A 14,841-nucleotide genomic window follows, 5' to 3' on the forward strand; every position below is an offset into this window, starting at 1 on the left:
TATACATAGGAACTTTATATAGAAAGTAAAATGGCAACAAATAAAGTAGCGACCATAGTGACAAATATTGCGAGATTTATGAAAAATCTCACGAGAAATTGCCTGAAAGTTTAAAACGGTAATTTCTCACGAGATTTTCAAAATATCATGAGATTTATGAAAAAACTTAAATACCATGATTTAAAAGCGATATTTACATTTTAAATAGCTATCTATCATGAAAAAATAGTCTGTTTTTATTTTAAAATATTTTTTATTAATATTTTTTATAATAAATATTTGTATATTTTTTAATTAATTTTTTATTGCCCAGATTTTGCCAAAAAAATCGAGATTTACAAAAAAAATTCAATTACTCACGAGTTTTGAAAAACAAGATTTTGCCGGAAAAAACGTTTGTCACTATGGTAGCGACGTTAATTTTTGAATAAAAAGTTGTAATTTTAAATTTTGGTTATCAACCATTGAAAAAAACTCACTCTTTGTGACAGAGGCTGTTACTTTTCAGTGTGAGCTTTTCGTCTTCAGTTTTCTTGGTTATTTTAGGGATTTGGGGCCCAATGTGGGCCCCGCGTTTTCAATTGTACCTTCCTACCTGTTGGGTGCAAACGGGTCAGAGTTCAGACCCTATCCAAATTAGATCTGACCTATATTTTTTTGGATTTGGATAGTATATATCTGAATATGCGTCGTCTTGGAAAGAAACGTAGACACCTGGTTGGATCCATCCAACGGGTCAGAACCGAATAAATTAATATAGTCTGATCAGGGTCAAAATCTGGTATAGTTCAACCATTTAATGTCTTGTTTGTTTCTTAATTAGATTGCTAATTTGGTGTTGAATATAATAATTGCCCTTGAAATTGATGAAATAGTTGGCTTATACTAATTTACAAAAGCTAAACTTGATGATGAGCTATCAATTGAGTTAACTAAAAACAACGTAAATGTTTTGGATTTGGGTCCGGATATGCTGTATAGCTGAATGAACTATGACATCATGGGATGTGGGTACCGTTAGTTTGGATTTGGTTCGGATGTAGGTATCACCAAATCCTCAATGGTCAGACTCAAGAATCTATCGAGACGTGGATCTTTCCCACTGATCCGAAACCAGTTAGCTCTTCATGCCAATCGGTTTGGAGTTTGCATGTAAATGGACCTGGATGTTAATTAGATTAGGATTCTTTTTTAACCCGATTATCTAGATGGTCCGATCTGGTTTATAGTTTTCATAATCAAGTATAAAAAAATAATCATAATCCAATTAGGATTCAGGTTCATTTACATGCAAACTCCAAACCGGTAGGCATGAACAGCTAACTGATTTTGGATGTGGGAAGGATCCACTTCAGTCAACCACGTCTCTATTATCTTGAATCTTGAGGTTTTGGTGATACCTACATCTAAACAAAATCCAAACTAGCGATACCCACATCCCATGATGTCATAGTACATTCTATATCAGCATATCCGAACCCAAATCCAAAACATTCGCATTGTTTTTAGTTAAGGTCTAGCACGACAGTGATTCAAAACCGTCCGAGTTTGCTGAATCTAGTGGTTTTGAAGATTGGACCTAGGATGGACCTGGTCGAACCTAGCGTGCTTCTGTTGGGCTCTTTGGCTTACAAGGCTAGGTACATCTGTGTATAGGTTCAGTAGGTCCAAACCGTGATCCAACTTTGAGGTGCTGGTGCCTGTTCTGGATATGGGCTTGGCTGGAGTTGGCTGAGGCTTGACCAGATCCAGGTCTGGGTTTCGACAACAACAGCCAGACTGAAATCTTTATTTTTTTATATGTTTTACACTGAAAGATTTTGGATATTAATGGAAGCTCAGGTTCGAACCTGCAGGTCTGGTATAAAATTCTATAAACTAGGCCCAGGTCCATCTGTTACTTGGATCGTATGGGTTTGAATCGCTTAACTAATTCAACCCATTGTATTGCCCCAAATCTACGGTCTGATTGGATCGAATCAAGATCGGTGTTTACTGTAAACCTCCCTTCCAAACATCAATGAGGGTAAATGGGGAATCTAGAATATAGGGGTGTCAATCGGTCGGGTTTGGTTCTGGTTCTGACCTAGATGGAACCAAACCCAGACCTGATTTGAGATGATGGTACCAGTCCAATCGGACCCACCATAAGAGAAACCAGACCCGGATCCTATAAGGATTGCACTAACCAGACCCGGACCATACCTGGTAAAATAATATATATATTTTTTATTTTTTTACATTGAAAATTTACAGGTATTAGTTGAAACTCTGGTCGGACTTGGGTCTGGTATGAAATTTCACAAACCATACTCGGCTCCATATATTAATTAGACCCTTCCAGTCACACCCGGATTCTATTTGGACCTTCTTATTTATCACCAAACCCTCACCCTATAGGGTTTGGTACTGATCGGGTCTGGGTATGGTATGAAATTTCACAAACCATACTCAGCTCCATATATTAATCAGTCCCTTCGGGTTTGACCCAGATTCTAATTGGACCTTCTTATTTATCACCAAACCCTGACCCTATAGGGTTTGGTACGGATCAGGTCCGGGTCAAACCCAACCCATTGACACCCCTACTAGCATCTATTAACTCCCCATCTCCAGCTCCCAAACAAAGCCTTGGTGGAACTTGACTTTTGGGTCCTTTTGTCTCGAACCAAAGCAACATTCTGAACAACGGCACTGTCCGATCTCCACATTGGGGCCATAAACAAACTTGACCCAAATGGATCCATCCTGGGGTCCAACTACTGGAACTTAAAGTGGGTCAATACCCAATGCACCTACGTGATCCAGCCAGATTAGGGGAACATACAAACCTGAAATCTCCATGTCCAAACCCAACAGAGACATCCTGCTTCATTTCTCTGTAAGCGTACGTAAACAGACCTCAGATACAGGCCAGATAGGAATACCTAGGGATGTCAACGGGTCAGGTTTGGTGGATGTCCAATGGGGCAGAACCAATTACCATTTAGTTGGATTTGACTCCAGATCTGATTGACGGGTCATATTGAGTATTAGTTTTAGATTCGAATCCAAATTTAAATTGCGAATGTTTAACATCCAAACTCAAATGGGTACACCAATTGGTGATATCCGGAAACTGATGAAGCGGAACGTGAGGAGTCAAGGGACCCACCCCATTGTCCATATCTGTTCGCCCTCATGGACTGTACAGTGCCTTTCTTTTCCCTCTTTTTCACATGGGAATCAATTCTGGGACCCCACGGAATGGCATCCCTTGTCGCAAGGTCGAAGCTTGGTGTACTCCCTGGTGGGTGGGCAAGGGGGACCTCATGCATTTTACCAGCCAGAGGCCAGCCAATGTATGGTCAATAATTGGCGGGGGGAGAGGGGGGTGGACTATAAAAAAAAAAAAAAACTCACCATAGCTGGACTGACATCACTCGATAAATGAAGTTGCCACTCCTGCCTGGTCGTTGGCCTTGTTAGAACACATAATATCCCGGTTTTATCGGGATATTTATGTTTTTTTTTTGTTTGACAGAGAAAGCTGAGGTTAGGCAGACCCCTATCAGTTATACAACCATATACCATTGGGATTCGAACTTGCAACGTCCCAACACAAGGTGATATTCTTTATTTTTATAACTTACATATTTTCCTAATGTCATTTATTAACTTCGACCAATGATTTGCTGATAAAAATGCAAGCAAAACAAAAACATAAATCGAATTTCCCTCGAGAGAAATCAGCTATAATTTCCTTGCCCTTTTAAGCATTTCACTGCTAACAGCAGAGCTCTCTCTCTCTCTCTCTCTCTCTCTCTCTACGATAGAATACTTTGTAAGGCAAAGGAGGCACTATTCCTAAACGCCAGGCAATGGAAACTGGCTAGTTAGGCCTTCATGTCAAAAGAACAGAATAATAACCAGAGAAAATGAAATTGGTGAAAATAATCACCATACAAAAAAGAAGGCCTGAATTAAGTATACAAATCGCACCTTACAAACAAACCTAATTAATTGAAAGGGGCCTTGGCTGCTCGAGTCTTGAGGGCATTTCCTGTCTAAAAATTTGAAATTTCAAAGTTGGTCACTGTTCAGAATTGAGTTTCTAGATTACTAAGCGCACTTATTTATTCCAGATACTTTGTAAAGATCAACATTGGAGCCCACGAGGGCCCCATACACCTGGCTAGGTGGGTCGGCTAAAGGCATTCTTGTTGAATGACATCGTGGGTTCAATACCAAGGGTGTGCATCTCTTACCCCAAGGTCAAAGCCAATGAGAAACCATCCCTGCTGGGCGAGGGGAGTACTTGTGGAGTTTTACATTGAGGACACTGAAACAGGGCAATGGTCAAGGTGCCACCTTTTGGCTCGTAATGAGACGTCCAAACCATAATGGTGGTTTCTCCCCGTTATCAAAAGAAACAAAGATCAAAATTGGTAGCATTTTCTGGTTGTCATTTTGGCAAAAGGAATCAAACTCTATTGTTTTCAGATACTCATCTTTCTTTTACCAAATACCTATAGATTCTTTCTGTTAAAGCGTTATGCATGTTCAAGTGAGAAAACACAATCAACCAACATCCATGTGGGGGTAAAAGAAAAAGGAAGTGTTGAACAATTGACTTACCATAGGCCTGAGGTCCACTAACACAAGGTGATTATCTGTTCCACCAGAGACCAGTTTTATCTGTTCCACCAGAGGCCAGTTTTTACCCCGATTCCATCAAACGGTTGGCAAGAGCTTTACAGTTGGATACAACCTGCAAAAACTTTCACACCATCATCTGATAATGTTGGAAGCACTCAGCGAATATCAGATTAATGGAGAAAATGCAAGACTGTGGTCTCACTTATAAATTCAGTTGATGTAACTCCCTCCGGCGAAGTCGCAGGAAGGGATAAGTATAAAAAAAAAAACAACGGTTTCCCCAAAAGAGAAGCTATGTTTCCAGAGGGGGTAGGGATAAACCTCACCCCCCCCCCCCAAAAAAAAAAAATCCGCAAGGGTGAGGCTTATCCTCACCCTGCGTGCCCTCACGCAGCCTCCCTCCACCGCATCCCAATGAGCGACAAAAGAAGAGACAAAGAGAGAGAGAGAGCAGAAGAGAGGGTGAGGGAAGGGAACTTATCGGCGATGGCGATGACGACGACGGCAACTAGGTGAGCACCTCCTTCTCTTCCCCTTCTTCATTTTCTTCTTCTTTGTTTCTGTTTCGGACAAAGAGGGCTGGCAGCCATGACTGCCGACGAGTTTCGGTTAATCAAAGAAAAAAAATACAGAAAGAGTGCGGGAAAGAGAGAGAGAGAGGGTCAACCGACCGACCAATGTCGGTAGTCGATGCCTTTGTCGTGGTCGACTGGCCCGTGCTTAAAAGAGAGAAGGGGAGAGGGCCGACTAAATGGCCGCCCCCTCTCTGCAACCGAAAAGGGCTTTGCCCTTTTGGTCCCCCTTTTTTTTTGTAAAGCCCAGTAGGTCTGGGCGCGACCCAGACCGAGGCCAAAAAAAAAAAAAGGTCGAATCGACCTGGGTGCGACGCAGACCGAACCGAGTCTGTCTGGGTCTCACCCAGACCGAATCAAGCAAGTGAAAAAAAAAGAAAGAAATTTTTTGGTTGAACCAGTTTGGGTTAAACCGGTTCAGACCAAACCGAGTCTAGTCAAACCGGTTTATATGGGTTAGTTCAGACCGGACCGATCTGAACTAAACCGGTTCGGATCAAACCGATTCACGAAGAACCGATTCAGACTGAATCAGGTCTCAGTCGAACCAGTTGGATAAACTTGAGTCAGGCCGAACTGGTTCGATCTAACTGGATCTGGGTTTTCAGTTTAGATCCAGTTTGATCTGGACCTGTTCTAGATCCATACTGACTGTTCTGGATCTGATTGGATCAGTCCTGGATCCTTATCAGAACTGGGTCTAGAACAGATTATTCTAGATCCAGTCAAAATGTTCTGAATCCAATCAGACTATTTTGGATCCAGTCAAACAGTTTTGGATCCAGTCAGAGTGTAAGGACCCAGTCAGACCATTCTGGATCCAGTCGGATTGTTCTGGATCCAGATAAGTAATGGATCTGAATCCAAGCAAACAGGGTTGGATCTAAGCAGATAGTCTTACGAGCGAGGAACTCACTAGAGAGCTCGGTCAGTATGTGCTCGGATGTGGGGAGATTGGATGGCGGCTCAAAGAGGAGTCGCAAGAAGAGCATCTCCTAGCGCAAACTTTGTGTTTCGAGGAGCCTCTCGTATGACCAGTGCACAGGGACGACATATGTCTCAAGCTAGTTATTCAGCTGCAATGAGTGCATCCAATTGAGGAGCTTTACATCTAGTGGGAGAGTTCCTTTTTGAAGAAACTAGGAGTGCGACGATTCAGGTCCTGTAAGCAGCATGGCAGACTGCTGAAGCAAACAGGAGCGGCCCAGGATTAGGGCACCGACAGGCAGCCTCGAGGAGTTTGGAGGAAGGAGGCGAGAATGAAAACCCCACTGATGATCATGTCTCACCTATCTACACTCCTGCCTCCCCTACCCACACTCCTTCCACACCTACTTATACTCCTACTTCGCCTCAGTATGACATGAATGTTCCTCCTGCGAGTCACCCTCATCAAGTATGAAGGAGTTCAAGGAAATGACCATGTTTCGGGTGGATTGAAGAGTGACATGACGAAACATTAGAAATAATTAGTTTATTTAGTCTAGTTCTACTTTCTTGTCTTGCATTATTTTTTTTTTGCTTGTTAGTAATGTTTCTTTCATATGTATTAGATTGATTGATGAAATAAAATAAGATATTTTTTACTAATATCGTAATCATTTGCACGTATTGAAATTTCACGAGTATAATCAAACTAAATAATAATCTCATTACGTGATAATTTCAATGCAACATATATGGCCACGCATAGGAGAACGTCCTATCTATCTAAGAACATTGTGGTCGCTAGGCGAGAGATGCGTCGGCTCGACACAACAATTGGGAATGGAGAGTGCATTGTTGAGCCTTCCCGGAGAGCGCCTTTATCACCCCTCACAATGGAGGATGCTCAAGAGCATCGAACGCCTTTGTCTGTTGGTGCCCCTGAAAATCAGGTTGCTCGTGGGGATGAGGGACATAGTATGGAGATCCCACAAGGATCGCCAGCAGAAAGCTCAATAGGGGAAAGAATGAAGATACCTCTCGAGTTCACCACGAATCAAATCTTATACAAACTCTTGCAAGCGACTCGAGCTCAGTAGAGTTAGCCTCAAACAGTTATTTCTGGTATCACCTCTTGGGCTGAGAGGTTCAAAAACATGCAACATCCATTTTTCGATGGCGCTCCTGATAGTATCGCAGTAGAAAATTGGCTAATGCAAGTGGAGAAGGCCTTGGATGTCATACAATGTCTAGAAGATTAGAGAGTGTGGATAGTCATGTCAAATTTGACCAGCGATGTAGAGCACTGGTGGAGATCCATCATGGACACCTTGGAGCAAGATATGTATCTGCCTTTATCAACCTCCGTAAGAAGATTCTACAAGCAATTCTTTTTGAAGTGTCAGAGAGTGAAAAAAGAAGAGAAATTCAGAAAGTTGTAGCAGGGCGATATGACTGTAGCCCAGTATACAACTTGTTTCAACTCTCTTTCTCTTTTTGCCAAGTCCTTGGTGGCAAATGAGAAAGAGAAGTATAGACATTTTGAGAGGGGCTTGAGACCCAAAATTCTGAGGTTGGTCGGACCACAACAGATAAAGAAATATAATCGACTCGTGGACTACGCCTCTAGATACGAGTTTTGGGAGATGAGGACGAAAGAGAAGCCCCAAGAAAAGGAAAAGTCGAAGACTAAAAATAAGACCCAACACAATGGTGGCGGTGTGACAGAGTCTTCGCAAAGAAAATTTCAGTATAGGAAAAGATTCTAGCAGAAAAATAAGAGATAGTATGGAGGTCAAACCCCTGGTCAGAACCAGGGTAAGCAAACATAAAATGTGGGAAGATCACAAGTGAAGAGGCAAAAGATCCAGAAGTTAGCCCAATCAGACAACATATGCAGGACTTGTGGTCTCTAGAGGCACGAGGGCAAGTGTGAATTAAGGAATATGAGGTGCTTCAACTGCCAATAGATGGGCCACTATGCCAATGACTGCTCCCAACTGGATCGAAGGAATGGCACACCCCTGAAGCAGAAGCCCATGGTACCAGGACGGCCTTACGCGACTGCTCTTCAAGAAGCTCTGGCTAGTCCTTAAGTGGTGGAAGGTATACTTTCTATTTCTGATATTCCTGCATATGTATTGTTTGACTTTGGAGCTACGCAAAGTTTCACAACTTTAACTTTTGGGGAACAGTTGCTTGTTGCACATTCACGATTAAGTATTTTTTACTTGATAGAAACACCTGTAGACGAGTCCACCATTATGGACACGGTATATATCAACTGTATAGTGAATATAGAAAATCGTGAGTTGCTTGTGAACTTACTGCAACTCGATTTTAAGGACATAAATGTCGTTCTTGGCATAGATTGGTTGTCGGATCATCATGCCACCATTGATTGTAGAATAAAGATTATCAATTTTCAAAACCCTTAGACTCTAACTTTCTTATATCAGAGTGTTAGAAAACTACCGAAACCAACGATCATATCTTGTCTAAAGGTCAATAAATATATTCAAAAGGGATGCATGAGATTTTTGGCCTACATGAAGACTGAAGAGATAGAAGACCTCAGCATATCTGACATGGATATAGTTCAGGAATATGATGATATTTTTCAAGAAGTGCTTTCAAGTCTTCCTCCCAATCAAGAAATTGAGTTTCAAATTGATTTAGTTTCGAGAACAACACTCATTTTGAAGGCTCCATATAGGATGGGACTTGCAAAACTTAAGGAACTTAAGGAGCAACGGTAAGAGTTACTAGAGAAATGTTTTATTTGACCGTCAGTATCTCCTTGGAGTGATCCAATTTTGTTCGTTAAGAAGAATGATGGATTACTGCGAATGTGCATAGATCATTGATAGTTGAATGCAGTGACCATCAAGAATAAATATCCATTGCTACAGATTGATAATTTGTTCGATCAACTTTAAGGAGTTGCATGTTTCTCGAAGTTAGATCTGAGATCGGGTTATCATCAGCTAAAAATTAAGAAAGAATATGTAGCTAAGACTACATTCAGATCAAGATATGGCCATTATAAATTCTTGGTCATGCCTTTTGGTCTGACTAATGCACCAACAACCTTCATGGATATGATGAATAGAGTTTTTAGATCATATTTGGATAAGTTTGTGCTGGTATTTGTTGATGGCATTCTTATCTTTTACACCACGAGAGAGCAGCACGAAGAACACTTGAGGATAGTCTTGCAGACACTTAGAGAATATCAACTCTATGTCAAATTCTTTAAGTATGTTTTTTGGTTTGAACAAGTGTCCTTCCTTGGATATATTGTTTCTAAAGATGAAATTATAGTAGACCCTACGAAAATTGAAGCAATCACCAATTGGTCTTGACCCAAGAATCCTATCGAGATTCATAGTTTATTGGGATTAGCAGGGTACTACTAGCGATTCGTGAAAGGATTTTTCGTATTAGCAGCTCCAATGACAAAGCTCACTAAGAAAGACGTAAAGTTTGAGTGGAATGTCAAGTGTGAGGAGAGTGAAATGACAAGTGTGGGCCTATAACCCAATGTTAGTGTTTCTTGCTTCAACATACATAGAAAGCGTACCTGAAGACGCCATAAAGTGTGTGTGTGGGTGCTCGGCGTTCTTCTCATCTGGTCGACCCCCACGATGAGCCCAGGCCTTAGGTCGATAGTAAGCAGGACCCTGAAACCATTGAACCGAATGTGGACTAGGCTAAGGCTATTACTGTATGGCAATGGTTTCTTATCATTCATTGCAGCCAACCACCCCTTTATATAGTGGAAGAGGGAATGGAGGTACAGTGAATGTGGACATTTCACATTCACGTAACCTCCTTCTTTATGACAATAACTGTCTTCCACTATTACGCCCACTACCCCACTAAGTTTTTAATGTCAAATCGGGTCACTTAGTGGGTTGGACCCGATCCATATGTCCAACAGTTGATCCTTGGTAACACTCAACAACCACCGCCTTCGATGAGCCAACATCGATCATCACTAAACCATTGTTGTTTACACTCATCAAAGGAGGGTTTGGGATGAGCCTGCATGCCTAATCAACCTAAGTGATTGGGTCATTGTCCTGACCCCCTCTTCTCTCAACAGTTTCAGGTAGAGGAGGATGTTTCCCTCGACCACCCACTTTTCCACTATCCAGTGTCGAGAAAGGGAGGTCAGCAGAACCCCCTCCTCCTATTAGGAACCACTGACGATGAGCCTTGGCTCACTGCCCCTCTTCGCTTTCAAACCCTACCAAGTAGAAAGAGGGTACCTCACATGGCATCAACCGCTAGACTGTGTTGACTGGGTAGATCCCTACCCACTACTGACAGACTCTCTCCTACCATCGGCAAGAGTAGCCTCACCCTCTGTCCAGACGGGTGGTGAGCTCCTCCTGTGGTCTCTCAACACGGATGGACTCTCACCTGATGGTTCTAGGGGGAGAACCGGTTCAACCCAAACTGGGTTTGAGGCCGGTTTTGAGCTCCAAAACTTGGTTTCATGTGTTCTGGACTCGAGTTCAACGCAAAACACACTGGTTTTAGGCCTTAGGGTGCAGGTTTCTAACTTAGTTGGCACTTCTCAATATCCAGGTCCACTGGGTTGGACCCCACCACCTATTTTTGGTCCAAATATGAATATTTAAACCTAATCAGACTTGGACAGAGCCCCAATTCCAATTTGGACTAAGTTAAAACCAAACCTGGCATAATCTTGGATATGGATCGAGTCTTAGTCAAGCCTTTTGCCCTCAAAGCTTGATCCAATATCGAACTTATACCAATCTGGGTCTGACGACTCAATATCCTCCTGATTTGCTCGTGATTCAATTAAATTCTTACCAAACCTGATATCTTGGCCACCCAATTTGATTCGTGAGCAAAAACTTCACCCAAACCCAAAATCAACCTGTCCAACACCACCCATGTATCCTAATTATCTCCCACCTAGGTCTACCTAATACAATCCAAACCCCATTATTAGACCTTATCAGAACTCATATCCGCTTTAGGGACCAAAACTACAAACCCGCTTCACTAGGTACTCAGTTTGGGCAACATGCGCAAGTACCATTGTCCGCCAGAGAGGGCTCTACCTAGGCACACAGTTCAAGGTGATTCAGATCGGATGACCATGATGTCAGCATGAGCAAAAATGCTCATGTTCAGCATGACCTGATCCGCTTCCCTTCTTAGCAGGTTTCGAAGCATCATCAAGTTGCACTTGTCGCAACCCACCTACAAAGATTTGCAGTGTTATGATGGACAGATTTGCACCAGATTCGTGAGGGTCAGGGGGGTAAGGCTTGTCGAGACGTGAACTGAGATGCAGTGAGTCATGAAAGCCAAGTTATCGTCAGTGCCTTTTACTCTCACAGGGTTCAAAGTCCATGGTCGAATACATCGCAAAATTCTATCACCTGAATCTTCATAGTCTACTTCAGAAGATCGCAGACCAACAAGTTACCATGTACATCACCAACCTTCATTCTTCCATTTATAATGAGATGATTTGTCTTGCGGTTTCGATTGTGGATCAAGCAACTCAATATGTGATGTCTATTAAGGCAAAGCTTAAGGCAAAAAAGCGATTTGTGTGGATCATTGTTTTCTCAGTCTAACCCAGGGAGCGAATTTGGACCAACATTATGCTAAGCCCCCCCCCCCCCCACTCAGAAGGACTCCAAGCAGACACCTTGTTGTTCTCGTACGTGGGACATTGAGAATGGGCAAAGATGCTTTCGATGTGATGGAGTTTGACACTTGGCACCCCAATGTTTGACAATTTCAAGTGTGTGCAGTTGGAGACAATCTATTTTCATGGAGATGATCTCTTATGTGGCCTCATGCTTTGTAATAATGATACTATAACCTACGATTCGCCAAAGTCGAATCTTTTTCAACTTGAGGAGGATGATGCAGTTGAGGATCCGAAGTCGGATCCAAGTCCAATAAACAAGAAGAAGAAAAAGAGCGAGTGATGGGATTAAGTTCTCGAATCTAATTAGATCCATAGTTAGTAGTTAAGATTTGAATTTATGTTTTGGGTTTGCTTTCGTATTCAGATCTTATCTAAGATCCATCGCAGAGAGGTAGAGTTTTCTTTTTCTCTTATAAATACTTGTTATATATGGGATTTTGAGGGGTGGATGATTGAGATTATAAGTATTTTATTTTATTTTATTTTATGCATTCATTATTTGCTTATTTTCATTAATCATGCTTTGGTAGGAGTAGCGTAACTTAAGCATTTCTTCGCTAATCGAGCTTTTGGTTTGCATCACCCCCAATGATAGATGCTTACCATGTTGACCTTAATTCACCCCTCATCGCGGTTCCCACGAATCAAGGCTTCTCCATTTGACTGCTGAGTTTCCTCATCACCTGTTCTCAAACTCCTCTCATCACGTCCCTCACTATCTGATGAGAATTAAGACCCTTCTCCTAAAAAAAGTTTGATCATTTTGAATCTTCCATATGACTCACAAGGCTAAACACCATGCCCTCTAGATCTTTTTCTCCTTGATTCGTCTAGAGGACTAGCTCAAGCTTCGCCAAACCCATCAATTAGGGATGAAAATGGATCACACATGAAAATGGATCGCACCTATTGGCAGTTCAGCATGAAGTGATCCAGGTTGTTGTAGGTTGAGGTGCGCAAAATGGATCTGGATATAATATACAGCTGGGTGCATGTCGTTTGGGTTGGTTCAAATAATAGAAGGTGGGCTTTAGTTCAAGTTGGTCTGTGTAGTGTATATATAAAAGAACCAATTTGGCAAGATACAAAACATGGTCAAAGTACATACTCAAGAACCGACTCATTTCTTAAATGGTTTCAAATTTTGGACTCAATTGGCCCATTATGAAGATACAAAAAACGATATGGTTCTTCATACCTGATCTGCTTGCACCCCTACCATCAATAGCATTTATGGTTTATTTCTACTCATACTTGGCTCTTATTTCTTTAGTACTTAAACTTTGAATTACTGAACTTAAAAGCCAAATTAATAGACTCTTTAAAACCTTTCAACCATAGCCTGCAATTTTCATAATTTCTTGAGTTTCTGAATACCATTTTTTCATCTAAAATGGATTCAAGTGTCTATTTAGCCTCAAGGGGGAGTGGGGCCTTGGCTGCTAGACGGGCAGTCAAGGTCAATTCTCATTGGTGTCGCCCCTCTGCGCAAGCCAATGTATAGCATAGGCCCTGGGGTAGGGTCCTAGCTTCGGAGTTTTACGCTCCCTGCACGACAACCGTACCTATGACAGGTTGAGCGTGAGCAGGTCTCCATGCCCGGTGCAGTTTCTTCGAGTTATAAATCCAAAAAAAAAAATACCACGGCCTAAACACTATGTTTTAGACACACAGATTATTTATAAGTCATACTTTATTGAAGCTTTGACATCAATATACAATTTAGGTATTAAGCTTGCTTGCTTGAATGGACGTCAAAATAAAGGTTATTACTTCATCATAATGTCATTTTGATTTTTTTGATTTTTTTTATTTTTGTAAGTGTGATTTCATTTTTCTGCAAGTTTTTGGTGCAGGGTAGCCTTGATTTTGGAGTTTTCTTATGCCTGAGGAGAGAAATTTGGACGTTGAAGTTGTTGAAGCATCCCAACGTGGTCAGATTATATAAGGTAAGATCTTCATTTTGAAGTGGGCCGTTTAGGCAACGACTTATAAGGGTGGTGTATCTCATGTTAATAAGGAGATGAAATCTCTAAGGATAGACAACAAATCAGAGAGTAAAAAACATATGAAAAAAACCTTAAGGACGACCATGTCGATTTTCAGCTGAGAAGCATATTGCTCACCAATCTCCGTGGCTTGTTGATTGATAGCTTCCGCTGTGCTCTCGATCCAACAGGATATCTGCATGTGCTTCATTTATTTTTCTTTATTCTATTACATGTATTCAGTTGATGTTACAAGTTCAATTGAATTGAGTTGGGTAGGTTTGGAAGAAATATGGTTGAGCCTATTCTGTTCCCGGTTCAATTCCTGCCTGCTAATAGTATGAATGCCAAAACACTAAAGATTAATGGTGATTTGGCATGTCACCTGATTTTAGTTTTGTAAATAATAAAAGTTACAAAAGGGCCTTGTTGCCTGATCGGCCCTCTTCAGAAGAATGGACTGGCCATACCATGTAATCTGTACCACTTCATTCCAAAAGGATTTGAACTCATGATGTCAAGGGCCCCCGAACATTATGGTGCTAAACCTAACCACCTGACCATTCCCGCATGTGCTATATCCATGTAGTTCCTTAGTGGATTCTCTATTCAAATGAATTCTCTCTAAAAAAAATTAAATGTAAAAATAAAAATATTACAAAAATGCTGTCATTCTTCACCTTTGAAATCGTTTATACTAATATTACATTCACCTAGTATACATAGATAGTGACTAGAAATATGATAACTACTGGGTATTTCAAACACATTTTTTGTAAATTTACATACCATAAATTCTGTTCTATATAAGTTCTTGTACTCATATTGTAATCATATCTCTAGCTTGATTATACTTCATTGTAATGGACTTTTATTTTTATCTTCGTACTTTTGGGCATATTTTAAAATAGTGTAATGGGTTTAATTAATACTTATGTTTAATTTAAATATTACTTGTTTGTCAAAAAAAATAAAATGTCAATGATGCAGTTAAATATGATGTAACTTTTATTTA

This window comes from Nuphar pumila, chromosome 15, assembly GCF_984573655.1.
Source record: "Nuphar pumila chromosome 15, dmNupPumi1.hap1.1, whole genome shotgun sequence".
Taxonomy (NCBI): Eukaryota; Viridiplantae; Streptophyta; class Magnoliopsida; order Nymphaeales; family Nymphaeaceae; genus Nuphar; species Nuphar pumila.